The sequence below is a fragment of the Eumetopias jubatus genome, unplaced genomic scaffold, assembly GCF_037043125.1.
Source record: "Eumetopias jubatus isolate StellerSeaLion01/CBP00866 unplaced genomic scaffold, mEumJub1_p1.0 scaffold_9, whole genome shotgun sequence".
Taxonomy (NCBI): domain Eukaryota; kingdom Metazoa; phylum Chordata; class Mammalia; order Carnivora; family Otariidae; genus Eumetopias; species Eumetopias jubatus.
In genome coordinates this window covers 102,237,973-102,255,897 of record NW_028274815.1, presented here as the reverse complement: position 1 = coordinate 102,255,897, position 17,925 = coordinate 102,237,973, and positions in this window count along the sequence as shown.

Below are 17,925 nucleotides of genomic sequence, written 5' to 3'. Positions count from 1 at the left end.
CCTAAACGTGAGACAGGAGTCCATCAACATCCTAAAGGAGAACACAGGTAGCAACCTTTTTGACCTTAGCTGCAGCAACTTCTTCCTAGAAACATCGCCAAAGGCACGGGAAGCCCGGGCAAAAATGAACTATTGGGATTTCATCAAGATAAAAAGCTTTTGCACAGCAAAATAAACAGTCCACAAAACCAAAAGACAACTGACAGAATGGGAGAAAATATTTGCAAATGACCTATCAGATAAAGGGCTAGTATCCAAAATCTATAAAGAACTTATCAAACTCAACACCCAAAGAACAAATAATCCAATCAAGAAATGGGCGGAAGACATGAACAGACATTTCTCCAAAGAAGACATCCAAATGGCCAACAGGCACATGAAAAAGTGCTCAACATCGCTTGGCATCAGGGATATCCAAATCAAAACCTCAATGAGATACCACCTCACACCAGTCAGAATGGCTAAAATTAACAAGTCAGGGAACGACAGATATTGGCGGGGATGTGGAGAAAGGGGAACCCTTCTACACTGTTGGTGGGAATGCAAGCTGGTGCAACCACTCTGGAAAACAGTATGGAGGTTCCTCAAACAGTTGAAATTAGAGCTACCGTTCGATCCAGCAATTGCACTACTGGGTATTTACCCCAAAGATACAAATGTAGGGACCCGAAGGGGTACGTGTACTCCAATGTTTATAGCAGCAATGTCCACAATAGCCAAACTGTGGAAAGAGCCAAGATGCCCATCGACAGATGAATGGATAAAGAAGATGTGGTATATATACACAATGGAATACTATGCAGCCATCAAAAGGAATGAGATCTTGCCATTTGCAATGACGTGGATGGAACTGGAGGGTGTTATGCTGAGTGAAATAAGTCAATCAGAGAAAGACATGTATCACATGACCTCACTGATATGAGGAATTCTTAATCTCAGGAAACAAACTGAGTGTTACTGGAGTGGTTGGGGGTAGGAGGGATGGGGTGGCTAGGTGATAGACATTGGGGAGGGTATGTGCTACGGTGAGCGCTGTGAATTGTGCAAGACTGTTGAATCACAGATCTGTACTTCTGAAACAAATAACGCAACATATTTTAAGAAAAAAGAAAAAGAAGAAGATAACAGGAGAGGAAGAAAAGGGGCGTATGTCAGAGGGGGAGACGAACCATGAGAGATGATGGACTCTGAAAAACAAACTGAGGGTTCTAGAGGGGAGGGGGTTAGGGGGATGGGTTAGCCTGGTGATGGGTATTGAGGAGGGCACGTTCTGCATGGAGCACTGGGTGTTATGAACAAACAATGAATCATGGAACACTGCACCAAAAACTAATGATGTAATATATGGTGATTAACATAACAATAAAAAAATAAAAAAATTAAATACATATTTAAATCTCATCTCTCCCCTTCTCCAAAGGTTGAGCCTTCAAAATGGATGAGACTGTGGTCTGCTCTTTCCTTCTGCTTCGGCGTCTTGGACTCAGTAAAGAGGAAGACACGGTCTATCTCTGGAATCCCTCTTGGTCCTATTCATTCTAGTCTCCAGCTACTCTGATGTTGGATGAGGAAGAGCAGGTCAGGGAAAATGATAAAGGCCTTTTGTTTTTGTTGCTTCTCTGTGGTGGTTGCTGCTTCTGAGTTACCACAGACTGGCTACCAATACACTCCCAAGTGAAAGAGACTTTCAGACATCGGCTCACAGGTTACATGCACAAAATTTTTCAAAGGCCTTATTGGGGTTCTCCCTACCCCACAATTTGCTGATGTCATGGCTCATGTCAACCCCTTTCTGCTCTCCCTTATTATATCTTCCTGGTAAAAAACCCCACACACTTGTCCCTGGTAGGCAGCCTTTATCTTTTGAGCAACCATCTTCAGTGGAGAATTGACAAGATGACGCAAAACTGGCATTTTTCTGTAATGTCACAGGAAATTCTGTATCCCAGTTGTGGATGTATGAACATCTCCACCATAGATCTTTGCTATCTCTCCTGCTTTTCTCTTCCTCCTCAGGCTGTGGGGCAGACGGCAAGGATACTTGCCTTGGGAGATGCCTATCTGGGAAAGAGATCCAGCTTTTCCTTTTTGCAGGCAGCCCTGGTCTTTGTGTGTGATTCTGTTAGAAATCCCATCACTTGGCTTTGGAGATGAGAAAGCATCTTTATCATGAACATTTGCTTCACCAGGTTGAGACCCACACTTCTTACGAATCTACCACTTGTCTCAATTCTTTAATAAGATGGGAAGGGGCATTGGCTGACTCTCCTGGATAGTAGGGATGATGTGTCTCCTCTTGGTAAGCCTGGGGCAGGGCCTGGTCCCTGTGGTATTTTAGAAGGTGGAAATGTAACTCACGCTATCCTTAGGTTACGTTCATTGTTGCCAATATGGGGCCATAGTGAATGTCCTCCTAACTGTCTTTTAAATTTTACATAAAGAACAATTATTAAAGAGAATTTTAAAAGTTTGATTTGTGGATCAGCATTCTGTGTTAAATAAAAGAAGAAAACTCTAACATGTTTTGAGAACTTCTTTCATCTAATTGTCACAACAAGACAATGAAGTACTATCATTCTTACTTGATAAAAAAAAAAAGAAAGAAAGAAAATTTAAGCTCCAGAACTACTCAGTGACTTGTTCAAGGTCTCACAGTTAATGAGGCAGAAACACAGGTATGTCTGACTCCAAAGCCCATACTTTTTCACTTCTGCTACTTTTTATACAGTGTCTGGTAAGTAGGTCTGAAAGCCTCTCTAAATAACTAGTTTTAAATAAGCGAACAGCAAGACAAAATTCAGTTAAAAAAGAGTGGCCACCACTGATCATGAACAGCACTCACATCTCCACTTACAGCACTTTCAGCTTATTCAGTCCTTCAATGAAGAGTTATTCAGGGCCCATGGCAAACAAAGAAATAGGATACATATCCTTGCCTTCAAACTAGTTTGCAACTATGAAGGAACCTAAATACATACAGGAAATGAACTATAATAAAAGATGAAAGTGCAAATCCTAAAACAAAGTCAAAAACTCAAATTCTAAAAAAATTCTCAAGTTCAATTTCATGTTTGGAGGAGTGGATGTCATAAAAAGTTACAGAGTATGCCCCTGGGTGGCTCAATCGTTAAGCATCTGCCTTCAGCTCAGGTCATGATCCCAGGGTCCTGGGATCAAGTCCCACATCGGGCTCCCTGCTCAGCAGGGAGTCAGCTTCTCCCTCTCCCGCTTCCCCTGCTTGTGTTCTCTCTCTCACTGTCTCTGTCAAATAAATAAATAAAATCTTTAAAAAAAAAGTTACAGTGTGAGCTGAGTGCTAGGGAATGGGCAGCCTAAGGGGCTGAGTGATGTCAGGGAAGGGTTTGAGGGTAGGGAACAGTGTGAAGAAAATCAGAGGGAGAAATCATCTAGCAGGTTTGGGGAACAACCAGCTATAGCTAGTTTGGCTGGAATGTGAGGTGTGTGGAATTTATGTACCAGAGATTAGGAGATAAAATTAAAAATTTACTAATGGTAAGATCACAGAGAACCTTCAGTGTCAGGCTAAGGTAATAACTGAAACACCATTGAAAGAAGTTGAGCTGAGTATTATCTCATTAGAGCTGAGTCTTAGGACGGTGAACCTTGGAGTACCGTGTAGAATCAATTAGAGCAGGCGAAATTGAAAAAGTCAAAAGAAAAGACAGAACAACCAGGTAGCTACTACAATTATCATGGGATGCACTGTCAGAGTAAATAGCAAAGATGTGGAGCAACTGGAACCTTTGTATACTATTCATTGAAGTAGAAAGTGGAACAATCATGTTTCAAAGTTGTTCGGCAATTTCTTATAAAGTTCGCCTTATGATCCAGTAATTTCACTCCCAGATACTTACCCGAGAGAAATGAAAACATATATTCACAAGAAGACTTGGGTAAAAATATTGCCAGCTGGAGCACCCGACTGGCTTACTTGATTAAGCAGCTTACTCCTGATTTCAGCTCAGGCCATGAGATTGAGCTCCACATAAGGCTCCATGCTCAGTAGGGAGTCTGCTTGAGATTCTCTCTCTCTCCCTCTCCCTCTGCCCCTCCCCCTGTTCACATGTGCATGTGTGTGTGTGCACACGCTCACAACCTCTCTCTCTCTCTAAAAGGATAAAAGGAAGGAATGAAGGAACGAAGGAAGGAAAGAGGGAAGGAAGGAAGGAGAGAAGGAAGGAAGGAAGGAAGGAAGGAAGGAAGGAAGGAGGGAAGGAAGGAAGGAGAGAAGGAAGGAAAAATATTGCTAAGAATATATTGAAAAGCTGGAAATAACCCAAACGTCCATCAACAAAAAACTAGATAAACAAATTTCAGTATATACATAATGGAATATTAATTAACAATTTAAAAAAATGAGCTACTGCTAGACACAATAACATGGTTGAATCTCAAAAATATAATGTTAAAGAAGCCAGATAAGAGTATGTACCATGTGATCCCATTTATTTGAAGTCCAAATTCTGGGAAAGTTAATCTGTGGAAATAGAAATCAAATAGTGGGTTTTGGGGGAAGGAAATAAAGGGAAGTGTGGAGAATGGACTAGAAAGTTGCATGAGGGAAATTTCTGAGGGATGCAGATGTTCTGCATATTATTTCTGGTGGTGATTACCTATATCACACAATTGTCAAAAACTCATCAATCTGAAAATGTGGCATCTCTGCATCTTATTGTATGTCAGTTATAACTTAGTTTAAAAAAATTCTAGGGCACTGAAAAGGTAACATTCACGCAACCTCCCTGGAAAAAACAAACTAACAAATCATAACACTCCCATACATTACCTGAGAAATCAATCAAAATAAAATGGCGGAAATAATGGTTGGAAAGGGCATAAGGGTGAGCAATAAAAGCAATAAAAACCTACAGTAAAGACAAAATAATAAGCTTAGATTTAAAAAATTAATGACTTTTGTAAGAGAGAATGAATGCTATAAAATTAATACATTAATAGTTGGCTGTATCTCAGAGGCTAAATTATGGTAAAAAATTCTGAAAAGTCAGTGGAAAAAGATACAGCAGTGGTGTGTTTAAAAAGAAGTCTGTAATTTAAAAAGGCTAAAGGGCCTGCTGCAGAAGAAGCCAGTATTATGCTCAAATGACATATTTATACATTTAAAAGAATTTATTGTAAATTCTTTAAAGAATATTTTTTCAATTAAGTTCATGGTTCATAAAATTTGTTTTGGAAATAAAACCCATTTGGCTGCATTTATTTCTCACTCCGAGAGGTAATATAGTGCTTGCTGAAGCGTGTCCTCCTATCTGTCGGGGAAGTAGAGCTTATGTAAAAAAGGCAGCATATAACTTTCTGTAATTAGCTTAGGAAACAAAATTAATTACTATTCATCATATCTTACCCAGATAAGCTCTAAGAAGTATATACTTAAGCTTACTTGTTTGGGGAGTCAGAAATTATATTTTCCTATTCAAAAGCAAGATAGAAATCTGTAAAATATGTCATTCTGGTGACTTGCTTAGGAAGCAAAAGTGAGTTAAGAGTAGTTGAAAGTCCATTTGAGAAGGAAAATATAGCCTTGCACCGTGATAATTCATGTACCCTTCTCTAGAAGGAAAGCTAAGCTGTTACCTGGAGATGTATTTTCCAGTAATAAACAGGTGCCAGAGATGCCAGAATTCTATACAGAATAGAGAGTGACACACACAGTGCAAACTCTTAAAATACACTATGATAATTTGGATATCACCAGCTCCCCACCCACTCTGGATACTTGTTAATTCTCTGGGTTTCTGTGACTCTAAGATACTAACACATGGTTCCTAGAAATAAGTGGAATGACTCTTAATGAGCAAACAGTTGACTAAATTGTAGTTAATGTCTACAAGGAAATATTAGATCTGTATTGACATTGTATTGTTTATATGTTAAATAAAAAAAGTAAGTTTCAGAATCACACGTATTATAAATATTGATTTTAGGTAAAACAAATCACAAGGGATTTGGGATAAAACAAGTCCCAATATAAGATATGAAAACAGACCAGTAAATGCCATACTAGAGTATGGAATAATATTGTTCATATTTAAAAAAAGACATCACTGATCTGTTTAAAATGTACATGACAATTACTATAAGGAAATCGCTTTGGAAATATATGTACTAAAAAAATTTCAGGAAAGATGAGTTAATGTGGGTGGATGGACAGATGGGTGGGTGGATGGATGGATGGATGGATGGATGAGTGGGCAGACTGATGGATAGAGAAATCTGGAAGCATTTTTCCATTATTTTTTTAGTATGTGATGTTTCCAATGATAAGTCTGTTGCCAAAATTCCTTTTGTTCTCCTTATCTTTAGCATTCTGACATTTTTGACAGTCAGAATGTGAACGGAAAGCTTTTCTATTTAAAGAATTCTATTCCCCTTCAGCTCTGAAAAATACCCTCATTGCTTCTCAAGTCATTGAGACCTGCTTCATTTCCTCTATCTTTGGGGCACTACTACTTGCTGGCTGTTAGATCTCCTGGGTAGATCTCTGTCTTGATTTCTCTAAAACATTCCATATCCTTTTCATGTTGCTCAACATTTTGAGAAATTTTTTCATTTTCCCCCTTTTTTAATGAAAGATTCATTTTATAAGTCAATCAGAGAAAGACAATAATCATAAGTTTTCACTCATATGAGGAATATAAGAAACAGCACATAGGATCATAGGGGAAAGGGGGAAAACTGAATGGGAAGTTATCAGAGAGGGAGACAAACCATGAGAGACTCTAAATTCTGGGAAACAAACTGAGGGTTGATGGAGGGGAGGTGGGTGGGGGTATGAGGTAATTGGGTGATGGACATTAAGGAGGGCATGTGATGTGATGAGCATTGGGTGTTATATGCAACTGATGAATTATTGAACTCTAAATCTGAAACTAATGATGTACTATGTGTTGGCTAATTGAAATTAAATTTAAAAAGGATCATTTTGGTCTCTATTTAGAATACAATATCTTCTTAAATTGGTATGTTTCTTTCTCTCTGTGCCCTGAATTATCTCTATCCTCTTGGGTCAGTTTGTGTGTATGTGTGTGATTGTATTATCCTAAAACAGTGAAGAGAATAGGGAGTGAGATTACAGTTACAGGAAAAGAGATGTCTACAGATTTCTGGCATATAGAAGATATATTAAGAAATGTTGATGGCAGAGGAAGAGGTAAGGAGGGAAAGCCACTTCTTAGAATATATGCTGAGGAATATACATGAAAGAAGCAGCCAATTCACCTTGCAGACACGGGTGAAAATTCCAGCATGCTGTTTATTACTCAGATGATCCTTGGTATTGTACTTCATTCAGAACTTTCACTATTATTTAATAGATCAAATATACAAGGTATGAAATACATATGTATTTAAGGCATATCTGCATTTATCATTTATAACTCTAATGTACATATGGTAGATATATATCCTTTGTACATAATTATATTTAAGTTATATATGTTTTTATTGTCTTTTTTTTATTTTTCTATATTGTCAAATTTTCATTAAATATTTGTTGAATAATTTTTTAAATTTTTTTAATTTTATTGTTATGTTAGTCACATACAGTACATCATTAGTTTTTGATGTGGTGATCCTTAAGTTATATATGTTTACAATTTTGTTCTGCTTGGTTTTGAACTTACACAAATAGAATTATGCTATAAATATTATTCTAAGATTGTTTCTTTCATTCAACACTGTTTTTGAGGTTCATCCACATTGAGGTATGTGGCTGTCATTTAATCACTTTCACTGCTGAATTTTATTCCATTGCATGATATATTACAATTTATTGATTCAGTCTGCTATTATGAAGATTCACTGTTTGGCTATCATGAATCATGCTGCCATGAACATTTTTATATACATATTCGTTTACAGGAGTGCACAATTTTCTCTTGGCATGGGTTATTACCTTACAGAAATGCATAGGTTCAATAGCACATTTGATAATAAACTGGTTTCTTTTTTCATCTTTTTTTATTATTATGTTAATCACCATACATTACATCATTAGTTTTTGATGAAGTGTTCCATGATTCATTCCTTGTGCATAACACCCAGTGCTCCACGCAGAATGTGCCCTCTTTAATACCCATCACCAGGCTAACCCATCCCCCCACCCCCCTCCCCTCTAGAACACTCAGATTATTTTTCAGTCCATCGTCTCTCATGGTTCGTCTCCCCATCCGATTTACCCCCGTCATTCTTCCCCTCCTACTATTTTCTTCATTTTTTTTCTTAACATATATTGCATTATTTGTTTCAGAAGTACAGATCTGTGATTCAACAGTCTTGCACAATTCACAGTGCTCACCATAGCAATACCCTCCCCAATGTCTATCACCCAGCCACCCCATCCCTCCCACCCCCCAACACTCCAGCAACACTCAGTTTGTTTCCTGAGATTAAGAATTCCTCATATCAGTGAGGTCATATGATACATGTCTTTCTCTGATTGACTTATTTCACTCAGCATAACACCCTCCAGTTCCATCCACGTCATTGCAAATGGCAAGATCTCACTCATTTTGATGGTTGCATAATATTCCATGGTGTATATATACCACTTCTTCTTTATCCATTCGTCTGTAAATGGACATCTTGGCTCTTTCCACAGTTTGGCTATTGTGGACATTGCTGCTATAAACATTGGGGTGCACGTACCCCTTCAGATCCCTACATTTGTACCTTTGGGGTAAATACCCAGTAGTGCAAATGCTGGATCATATGGTAGCTCTATTTTCAACTTTTTGAGGAACCTCCATACTGTTTTCCAGAGTGGCTGCACCAGCTTGCATTCCCACCAACAGTGTAGAAGTGTTCCCCTTTCTCCGCATCCCCACCAACATCTGTCTTTCCTGACTTGTTAATTTTAGCCATTCTGACTGGTGTGAGGTGGTATCTCATTGAGGTTTTGATTTGGATTTCCCTGATGCCAACGATGTTGAGCACTTTTTCATGTGTCTGTTGGCCATTTGGATGTCTTCTTTGGAAAAATGACTGTTCATGTCTTCTGCCCATTTCTTGATTGGATTATTTGTTCTCTGGGTGTTGAGTTTGATAAGTTCTTTATAGATTTTGGATACTAGCCCTTTATCTGATATGTCATTTGCAAATATTTTCTCCCATTCTGTGGGTTGTCTTTTGGTTTTTTTGACTGTTTCTTTTGCTGTGCAAAAGCTTTTTATCTTGATGAAATCCCCATAGTTCATTTTGGCCCTTGCTTCCCTTGCCGTTGGCGATGTTTCTAGGAAGAAGTTGCTGCGGCTGAGGATGAAGAGGTTGCTGCCTGTGTTCTCCTTTAGGATTTTGATGGACTCCTGTCTCACATTGAGGTCTTTCAACAATTTGGAGTCTATTTTTTGTGTGGTGTAAGGAAATGGTCCACTTTCATTCTTCTGCATGTGGCTGTCCAATTTTCCCAACACCATTTGTTGAAGAGACTGTCTTTTTGCCATTGGACATTCTTTCCTGCTTTGTCAAAGATGAGTTGACCACAGACTTGAGGGTCCAGTTCTGGGCTCTCTATTCTGTTCCATTGATCTATGTGTCTGTTTTTGTGCCAGTGCCATACTGTCTTGATGATGACAGCTTTGTAATAGAGCTGGAAGTCCGGAATTGTGATGCCGCCAGCTTTGCTCTTCTTTTTCAATATTCCTCTGGTTATTCGGGGTCTTTTCTGGTTCCATACAAATTTTAGGATTACTTGTTCCATTTCTTTGAAAAAAGTGGATGGTATTTTGATGGGGAATGCACTGAATGTGTAGATTGCTCTAGGTAGCATTGACATCTTCACAATGTTTGTTCTTCCAATCCATGAGTATGGAACGTTTTACCATTTCTTTGTGTCTTCTTCAATTTATTTCATGAGTATTTTATAGTTTTCTGAGTACAGATCCTTTGCCTCTTTGGTTAAATTTATTCCTACGTATCTTATGGTTTGCAGTGCATTGTAAATGGGATCGACTCCTTGATTTGTCTCTCTTCTGTCTTGTTGTTGGTGTATAGGAATGCCACTGATTTCTGTGCATTGATTTTATATCCTGCCAATTTACTGAATTCCTGTATGAGTTCTAGCAGTTTTGGGGTGGAGTCTTTTGGGTTTTCCACATACAGTATCATATCATCTGCAAAGACTGAGAGTTTGACTTCCTTTTTGCCAATTTGGATGCCTTTGATTTCTTTTTGTTGTCTGATTGCTGTGGCTAGGACTTCTACTACTATGTTGAATAGCAGTGGTGATAGTGGACATCCCTGCCACGTTCCTGACCTTAGGGGAAAAGCTCTCAGCTATTTCCCATTGAGAATGACATTCGCTGTGGGTTTTTCATAGATGGCTTTTATGATATTGAGGTATGTACCCTCTATCCCTATACTCTGAAGAGTTTTGATCAAGAAAGATGCTGTACTTTGTCAAATGCCTTTTCTGCATCTATTGGGAGGATCATATGATTCTTGTTCTTTCTTTTGTTAACATATTGTATCACATTGATTGATTTGAGGATGTTGAACCAACCTTGCAGCCCAGGGATAAATCCCACTTGGTCATGGTGAATAATCCTTTTAATGTACTGTTGGATCATATTGGCTAGTATTTTGGTGAGAATTTTTGCCTCCATATTCAACAAGGATATTGGTCTGTTATGCTCCTTTTTGATGGGGTCTTTGTCTGGTTTGGAGATCAAGGTAATGCTGGCCTCATAAAATGAATTTGGAAGTTTCCCTTCCATTTCTATTTTTTGGAATAGTTTCAGGAGAATAGGTATTAATTTTTCTTGAAATGTTTGGAGAATTCCCCTGGGAAGCCATCTGGCCCTGGGCTTTTGTTTGTAGGGAGATTTTTGATGACTGCTTCAATTTCCTTAGTGGTTATAGGTCTGTTCAGGTTTTCTATTTCTTCCTGTTTCAATTTTGGTAGTTGATATGTCTCTAGGAATGCACCCATTTCTTCCTGGTTATCTAATTTGCTGGCATAGAGTTGCTCATAATATGTTCTTATAATTGTTTGTATTTCTTTGGCGTTGCTTGTGATCTCTCCTCTTTCATTCATGATTTTGTTGATTTGGGTCATTTCTCTTTTCTTTTTGGTAAGTCTGGCCAGGGGTATATCAATCTTGTTAATTCTTTCAAAGAACCACCTCCTAGTTTTGTTGATCTGTTCTACCGTTCTTTTGGTTTCTATTTCATTGATTTCTGCTCTGATCTTTATTATTTCTCTTCTCCTGCTGGGTTTAGGCTTTATTTGCTGTTTTTTCTCTAGCTCCTTTAGGTGTAGGGTTAGTTTGTGTATTTGAGACCTTTCTTGTTTCTTGAGAAAGGCTTGTATTGCTATATACTTTCCTCTTAGGACTGCCTTTGATGCATCCCAAAGATTTTGAACCATTGTGTTTCCATTTTCATTGGTTTCCATGAATTTTTTAAATTCTTCTTTAATTTCCTGGTTAACCCATTCATTCTTTAGTAGGATGCTCTTTAGCATCCATGTTTTTGAGTTCTTTCCGACATTCCTCTTGTGATTGAGTTCTAGTTTCAAAGCATTGTGGTCTGAAAATATGCAGGTAATAATCCCAATGATTTGGTACCAGTTGAGACCTGATTTGTGACCTAGGATGTGATCAATTCTGGAGAATGTTCCATGGGCACTAGAGAAGAATGTGTATTCCGTTGCTTTGGGATGGAATGTTCTGAATATATCTGTGAAGTCCATTTGGTCCAGTGTGTCATTTAAAGTCTTTATATCCTTGTTGATCTTTTGCTTAGATGATCTGTCCAATTCAGTGAGGGGGGGTGTTAATGTCCCTCACTATTATTGTATTGTTGTCAATGTGTTTCTTTGCTTTTGTTATTAATTGGCTTATATAATTGGCTGCTCCCATGTTCGGGGCATAGATAATTACAATTGTTAGATCTTCTTGTTGGATAGACCCTCTAAGTAGGATATAGTGTCCTTCCTCATCTCTTATTACAGTCTTTGTTTTAAAATCTAATTTGCCTGATATAAGGATTGCCACCCCAGCTTTCTTTTGGTGTCCATTAGCATGGTAAATGGTTTTCCAACCCCTCACTTTCAATGTGGTGGTGTCTTTGGGTCTAAAATGAGTCTCTTGCAGACAGCATATTGATGGGTCTTGTTCTTTTAATCGAATCTGATAGCCTGTGTCTTTTGATTGGCGCATTTAGCCCATTTACATTCAGGGTAATTATTGAAAGATATGAATTTAGTGCCATTGTATTGCCTGTAAGGTGACTGTTACTGTATATTGTCTGTGTTCCTTTCTGATCTATGCTGCTTTTAGGCTCTCTCTTTGCTTAGTGGACCCCTTTCAATATTTCTTGGAGGCCTGGTTTCGTGTTTGCAAATTCCTTTAGTTTTTGTTTGTCCTGGAAGCTTTTTATCTCTCCTTCTATTTTCAATGACAGCCTAGCTGGATATAGTATTCTTGGCTGCATGTTTTTCTCGTTTAGCGCTCTGAAGATATCATTCCAGTCCTTTCTGGCCTGCCAGATCTCTCTGGATAGGTCTGTTGCCAATCTAATGTTTCTACCATTGTAGGTTACATATCTCTTCTCCCGAGCTGCTTTCAGGATTTTCTGTTTGTCTCTGAGACTCGTAAGTTTTACTATTAGATGTCGGGGTGTTGAGCTATTATTATTGATTTTGAGAGGGGTTCTCTGTGCCTTCTGGATTTTGATGCCTGTTTCCTTCCCCACATTAGGGAAGTTCTCTGCTATAATTTGCCCCAATATACCTTCTGCCCCTCTCTCTCTTTCTTCTTCTTCTGGGATCCCAATTATTCTAATGTTGTTTCATCTTATCATACCGCTTATCTCTCGAATTCTGCCCTCGTGATCCTGTAGTTGTTTCTCTCTCTTTTTCCCAGCCTCTTTATTTTCCATCATTTGGTCTTCTATATCACTAATTCTCTCTTCTGCCTCATTTATCCTAGCAGTTAGTGTCCCCAGTTTTTGATTGCACCTCATTAATAGCCTTTTTGATTTCAACTTGGTTAGATTTTAGTTCTTTTATTTCTCCAGAAAGGGTGTCTCTAATAACTTCCATGCTTTTCTCAAGCCCAGGTAGTATCTTTAAAGTCATGATTCTGAACTCTAGGTCGAACATCATACTAATGTCCGTATGGAGTAAGTCCCTGGCAGATGGTACTACCTCTTGTTCTTTTTGCTGAGGTGATTTTTTTCATCTTGTCATTTTGTCCAGAGGAGAATAGATGAATGAGAGTACAAACTGTTAACAGGTTAACAACGTCCCCAGCAAATATACTCTATACAAATCAGAAAACACCTGAAACCAGGGGAAAAGAAAGGGAAAGAAAGAAAAAAGAAAGAGAAAAAAAAAGAGAGAAAAAGAAAAAGATAAAAACAAACAAAAACAGAACAAAACAAATAAAAACAGAATATGTTCAAATATGATCAGACTAGTGTGTAGATCAGTGCCACACACTAGTGTATTTTGGTCTTTTAGAAGAAAGTACCTCCTAATATTTTAAAAGAAGAAAGACTTATATATGTACAAAATAAGGGTTGATACAATGAAGTGATGGAAGATGACTGTAAAGATGAAAATTATAAAAGATTTTATAATAAGATAAGAAGTTGTTTGAAAAAGGAAAGAAGAAGATCAAAAATCAAAGAAGAAAAGAAAAAACAAAAAGGGAGAGAATGTGATCAGGCAGGAGACTAGAACAAAGCCATACACTAGTGATTTAGGGTATATTTTGATCTGTTAGAAGAAACTGTATCTCAAAATTTTAAAGAGAGAACAACTTATATATATATGCCAAAAATAAGGGTAACTACTATGAAGGGATAAAATATGACTCTAAAAAATGAAAAATAAAAAAATGTTTTTTTTTAAAAAGGGATTGATAAGATGTTGGTTGAAAAAGGAAAAAGAACAATTCAAAAAAAGAAAAAAACAGTTAAAAAAAATCAACTTTGAAAAACTAATGAATCATGGTAAAAAAGCCATGAATTTTATGTGCAGTATTCCCCTAACGGTGGAGTTCTCCCGTTCTCCTTGATCGGTAAACTTGGTCTTGACTTGCTGGCTGTTTGTGCTGATCTTCTGGGGGAGGCGCCTGTTGCCGTGGTTCCCAAATGTCTTTGCTGGAGGCGGAATTGCCCCGCCCTTGTGAGTCCGGGCTGAGCAAGCTGCTCTGCTTTGCTCCCCAGTGTTTTTGTTCCCTCCAAGCTCTCGGTACAGCTTTGGAGGACTAGAGTGAAAATGGTGGCCTCACAATCTCCGCCCAGAGGAGCTGAGAACTCGGGGCCCCGCTCCTCAGTGCGCCCCCAGAGAAAGCAGTCACTCCCATCTCCCCGGTCTCCGGCCACACTCCATGCTCCCCTGGCCTGTGACCGAGCATTTCTATCTCTGGCACCCGACCCCGCGTGGAGTCTCCAAACCCAGCAGATCCCTGTGGTGCACTCCCGCGCCGCTCCTCCCGGGGAAGGAAGGGGAGTCTCCCTGACTCTGCCGCTTGTTGGGTCCCTGCTGGAGGAGCAGTGGCCCGACTGGGCCCTGGATCACGGTTTATGGCAACCCCAAGCTGAGAGCCCATGCCTCGGCTCCATCTCTGCAGCCGGCTTCCCTGCTCTGATACCTGGGAGCTCTGCCGCACTCAGGCACCCCCAGTCTTTCTGTGACCCTGAGGGTCCTGAGACCACACTGTCCCGCGAGGGTCCCACCCCCCCGCTTAGCCACTGGAGCGATGTCCCTCAGCAGAGCCGACTTCTGAAAGTTCTGATTTTGTGCTCCGCGGTTCTATCATTTGCCAGAAGTGGCCAACGGAGGCCCCTCCCCCGCCGTCTCTCCTCCCGAATATCGCCTCAGATTCACTTCTCCGCACGTCCTACCTTCCAGTAAGTGGTAGCTTTTCTGTTCAGAGAGTTGTTGCTATTCTTCTCTTCAATCTCCTGTTGAGTTCGTAGGTGTTCAGAATGGTTTGATCCCTATTCAGCTGAATTCCTGAGACCAGACAAAACCCAAGTCTCCTATTCCTCCGCCATCTTGCTCCGCTTGTCTACTAAACTTGTTTCTAAAGTTGTACCATTACACCCAAACAAACAGTGGATGAAAGTCCTGGTTCTTCTACATCTTAGTTATCATTTAGTATCTTCAAATATTCTAAATCTTATTGAGCTGGTTGTGTGCAACTATGTTTCATTTGGGTTTTAATTTGTATTTCTAGTATTGCAAATGAATGTGAGCCTCACTGTCTTGTGTATTGTGATTTTTTGTCTGTGAGCGACTCATTTTTTATCTATTTTTTTGTGGGAGTTTTTTTGAGTTTGAATTTGAGGTTTTACAGAAAGGATATGCATTTTCATCACCAGGCACCTAAGAGTATTATTAGAATGAGGTCACTTCAATTAAATGATCTGATTGAAATTTTCCAGACCACAAAGGTAGTATGAATATGGACTAAAATCCATGCGAGAGCTGGCTTACATATTTTTAGAGGAGATTTCTTTTTTATCTAGTACCAAGTTCAAAAAACACAAGTTTTATCTATGCCCCCTTCTTCAGGGTGAGATTTCTTTTTAGTTCACCTTGCCACCAAGGGCGTAGCCCTTAAGAATCCCAGTCTTATGAGGAGATGTCCTAATAGACTTCTACTTTGGGTGGACCCTAAGATTTGCCTCTGTGCCCTATATTCCATAAAGCCAAATCAGAAACTCAATTCCCCAAGTTTCTTAGCAACTCTTGGAGAAGTTCCAGCTTTGACATTTAATCTAACTTACAGGGTTCCTTCTTTCACTTCAGTTTGAAAACTGCAGATGCCCTTTTTTTAAGATATCAGCTCAATAAGGCTCTTAAATTAAGAAAAAAAAATCCATCCAACACTTTCATTATTTCAATCAGGAGTGTCAATCAGCATATAATCTGGTATATTACATAACCCTGCTTCTTTATTCTTTACCAAATAGACTAGTGTTGCCCAACGGAACATTCTGTGATAAAGGAAATGTTCCATGTCTTCACTGGCCAATATAGAAGCCACTAGCCACATGTGGCTGTTGAGTATGTGAAATGTAATTCTGGTGGTTAAAGAAGTGAATTTTAATTTTTTTAGAAGATTTTATTTATTTGACAGTGAGATAGAGAGAGCACAAATAGGCAAAGCAGCAGGCAGCTGAGTGGGGAGCCTCACACGGGACTTGATCCCAGGACCCTGGGATCATGACCCGAGCCGAAGGCAGATGCTTAACGACTGAGCCACCCAGGTGCCCGTGAATTTCAATTTTCACTTAATTTTAATTGTTTTCTTTTTCTTTGAAGATTTTATTTATTTGACAGAGAGACAGCAACAGAGGGAACACAAGCAGGGGCAGAGGGAGAGGGAGAAGCAGGTTCTCCGCTGAGCAAGGAGCCCAATGTGGGGCTCCATCCCAGGACCCTGGGATCATGACCTGAGCCGAAGGCAGATGCTTAATGCCTGAGCCACCCAGGTGCCCCATTTGTTTTCAATATAAATTTAAATAGCCATCTGTAGCTAGTGGCTACCATCAAACAGCAGAGGAACAGACCTTTATTCACCCATACATAACTGCTCTTATAAGGTATAACTACTAGAATTATATATAAACCAGGAGATGGGATTATTTGCTACATGACTAAGAATGCATAGCCAAAGGAAAAGCAGTAAAAAATCAAGTTTAAAAGAGAGCTGGTCTTCAAACTATGAGGTTCTATAAGAACTAAGACATGGAGTTGTAGGGTTACTTCATTATCTGCAAACTATTTCCCCAACACTATTACATATAACTCAGCAATGAAAATACTGGATAGAAGTGATCTACATGCAGGAGCACCAGCAAGTTAAACCAACAAAACCACAGCTGTGGTAAAACCGTAGGTATTTCTCTACCAGAGGTAGGTTTAAAGGCCTACTGATTTAACAGTCAAATATCATATCTATAGCTTCATCTAGACTTTTATCATGGTGTATTGGCAGCTAAAAATGTTATTACTGGGGACCCTGTCATATTAATTACACTGGAGCTGGTACTAACATCAGGCACAGCAATGTTAAACACATCAATGCCCGAAGTGACCCTGGTATGCCCCAAGGTCTTTTCTGGCACAGCAAATGTCTTCAGTTTCTTCTCCCCATTGGCCATAAAGGAATTTTGGCAGCACTATGTATACAATCTAAGCAGGCTTTGCAGTTTTGTAACAAGGGCAGAATTGGCCTTGGTATGTTAAGAACACTTGGATTTTGAGCAGCATGCCCACATTTACACCCTTTCTTTTTTTTTTTTTTATACTGCTGGAAAATTTCCAATTTCTACATTTATCATCTCTCATGAGATCTGACATATGTTGAAGTTATGTTTTGTTTTGGCACACAGTTTGTTCAATGATGGTTACTCACCTGGTACAAGACATGGAGAAGAAACCTTTGGACACAGAGCAGATGACACCACTTTCTGTTTTGTAATGCTTCCTGATGTCATTTTCTGTGAATGTGGTCAGGTAGAGTTGCTTTTGTTGTTGTTGTGCTTTTTTTTTTTTTTTCCCTGTCTTGTTTAGCGGGGTGGGATGAGCTAAAGTCACAGGAAGAAAAATGTGATGTATATGCTCAGTATGTACCGTTTTGGTTTTGTTTTGCAAGAAGACTTGAACTATTTTTGATAAGATGAGTAAATGGTAGGAAATGATTCTTTAAATTAAAAAAAAAAAGAGTCAGTCTTCCTCCTAAAAGTATTAAGCTTCCACCCTCCTTTTTTTTTTTTTTTTCTTTTTTGGGAAATAATACTGGATATGTGACATCTACCTGGCTACATCACAAAAAGAGTATTTAACATAGTTTGTGGATTGCACAAGTCAAAAACATAAACAGCATAGGAAATGGCATGAGGCACTCCCCAAAAGATTTCATTAGG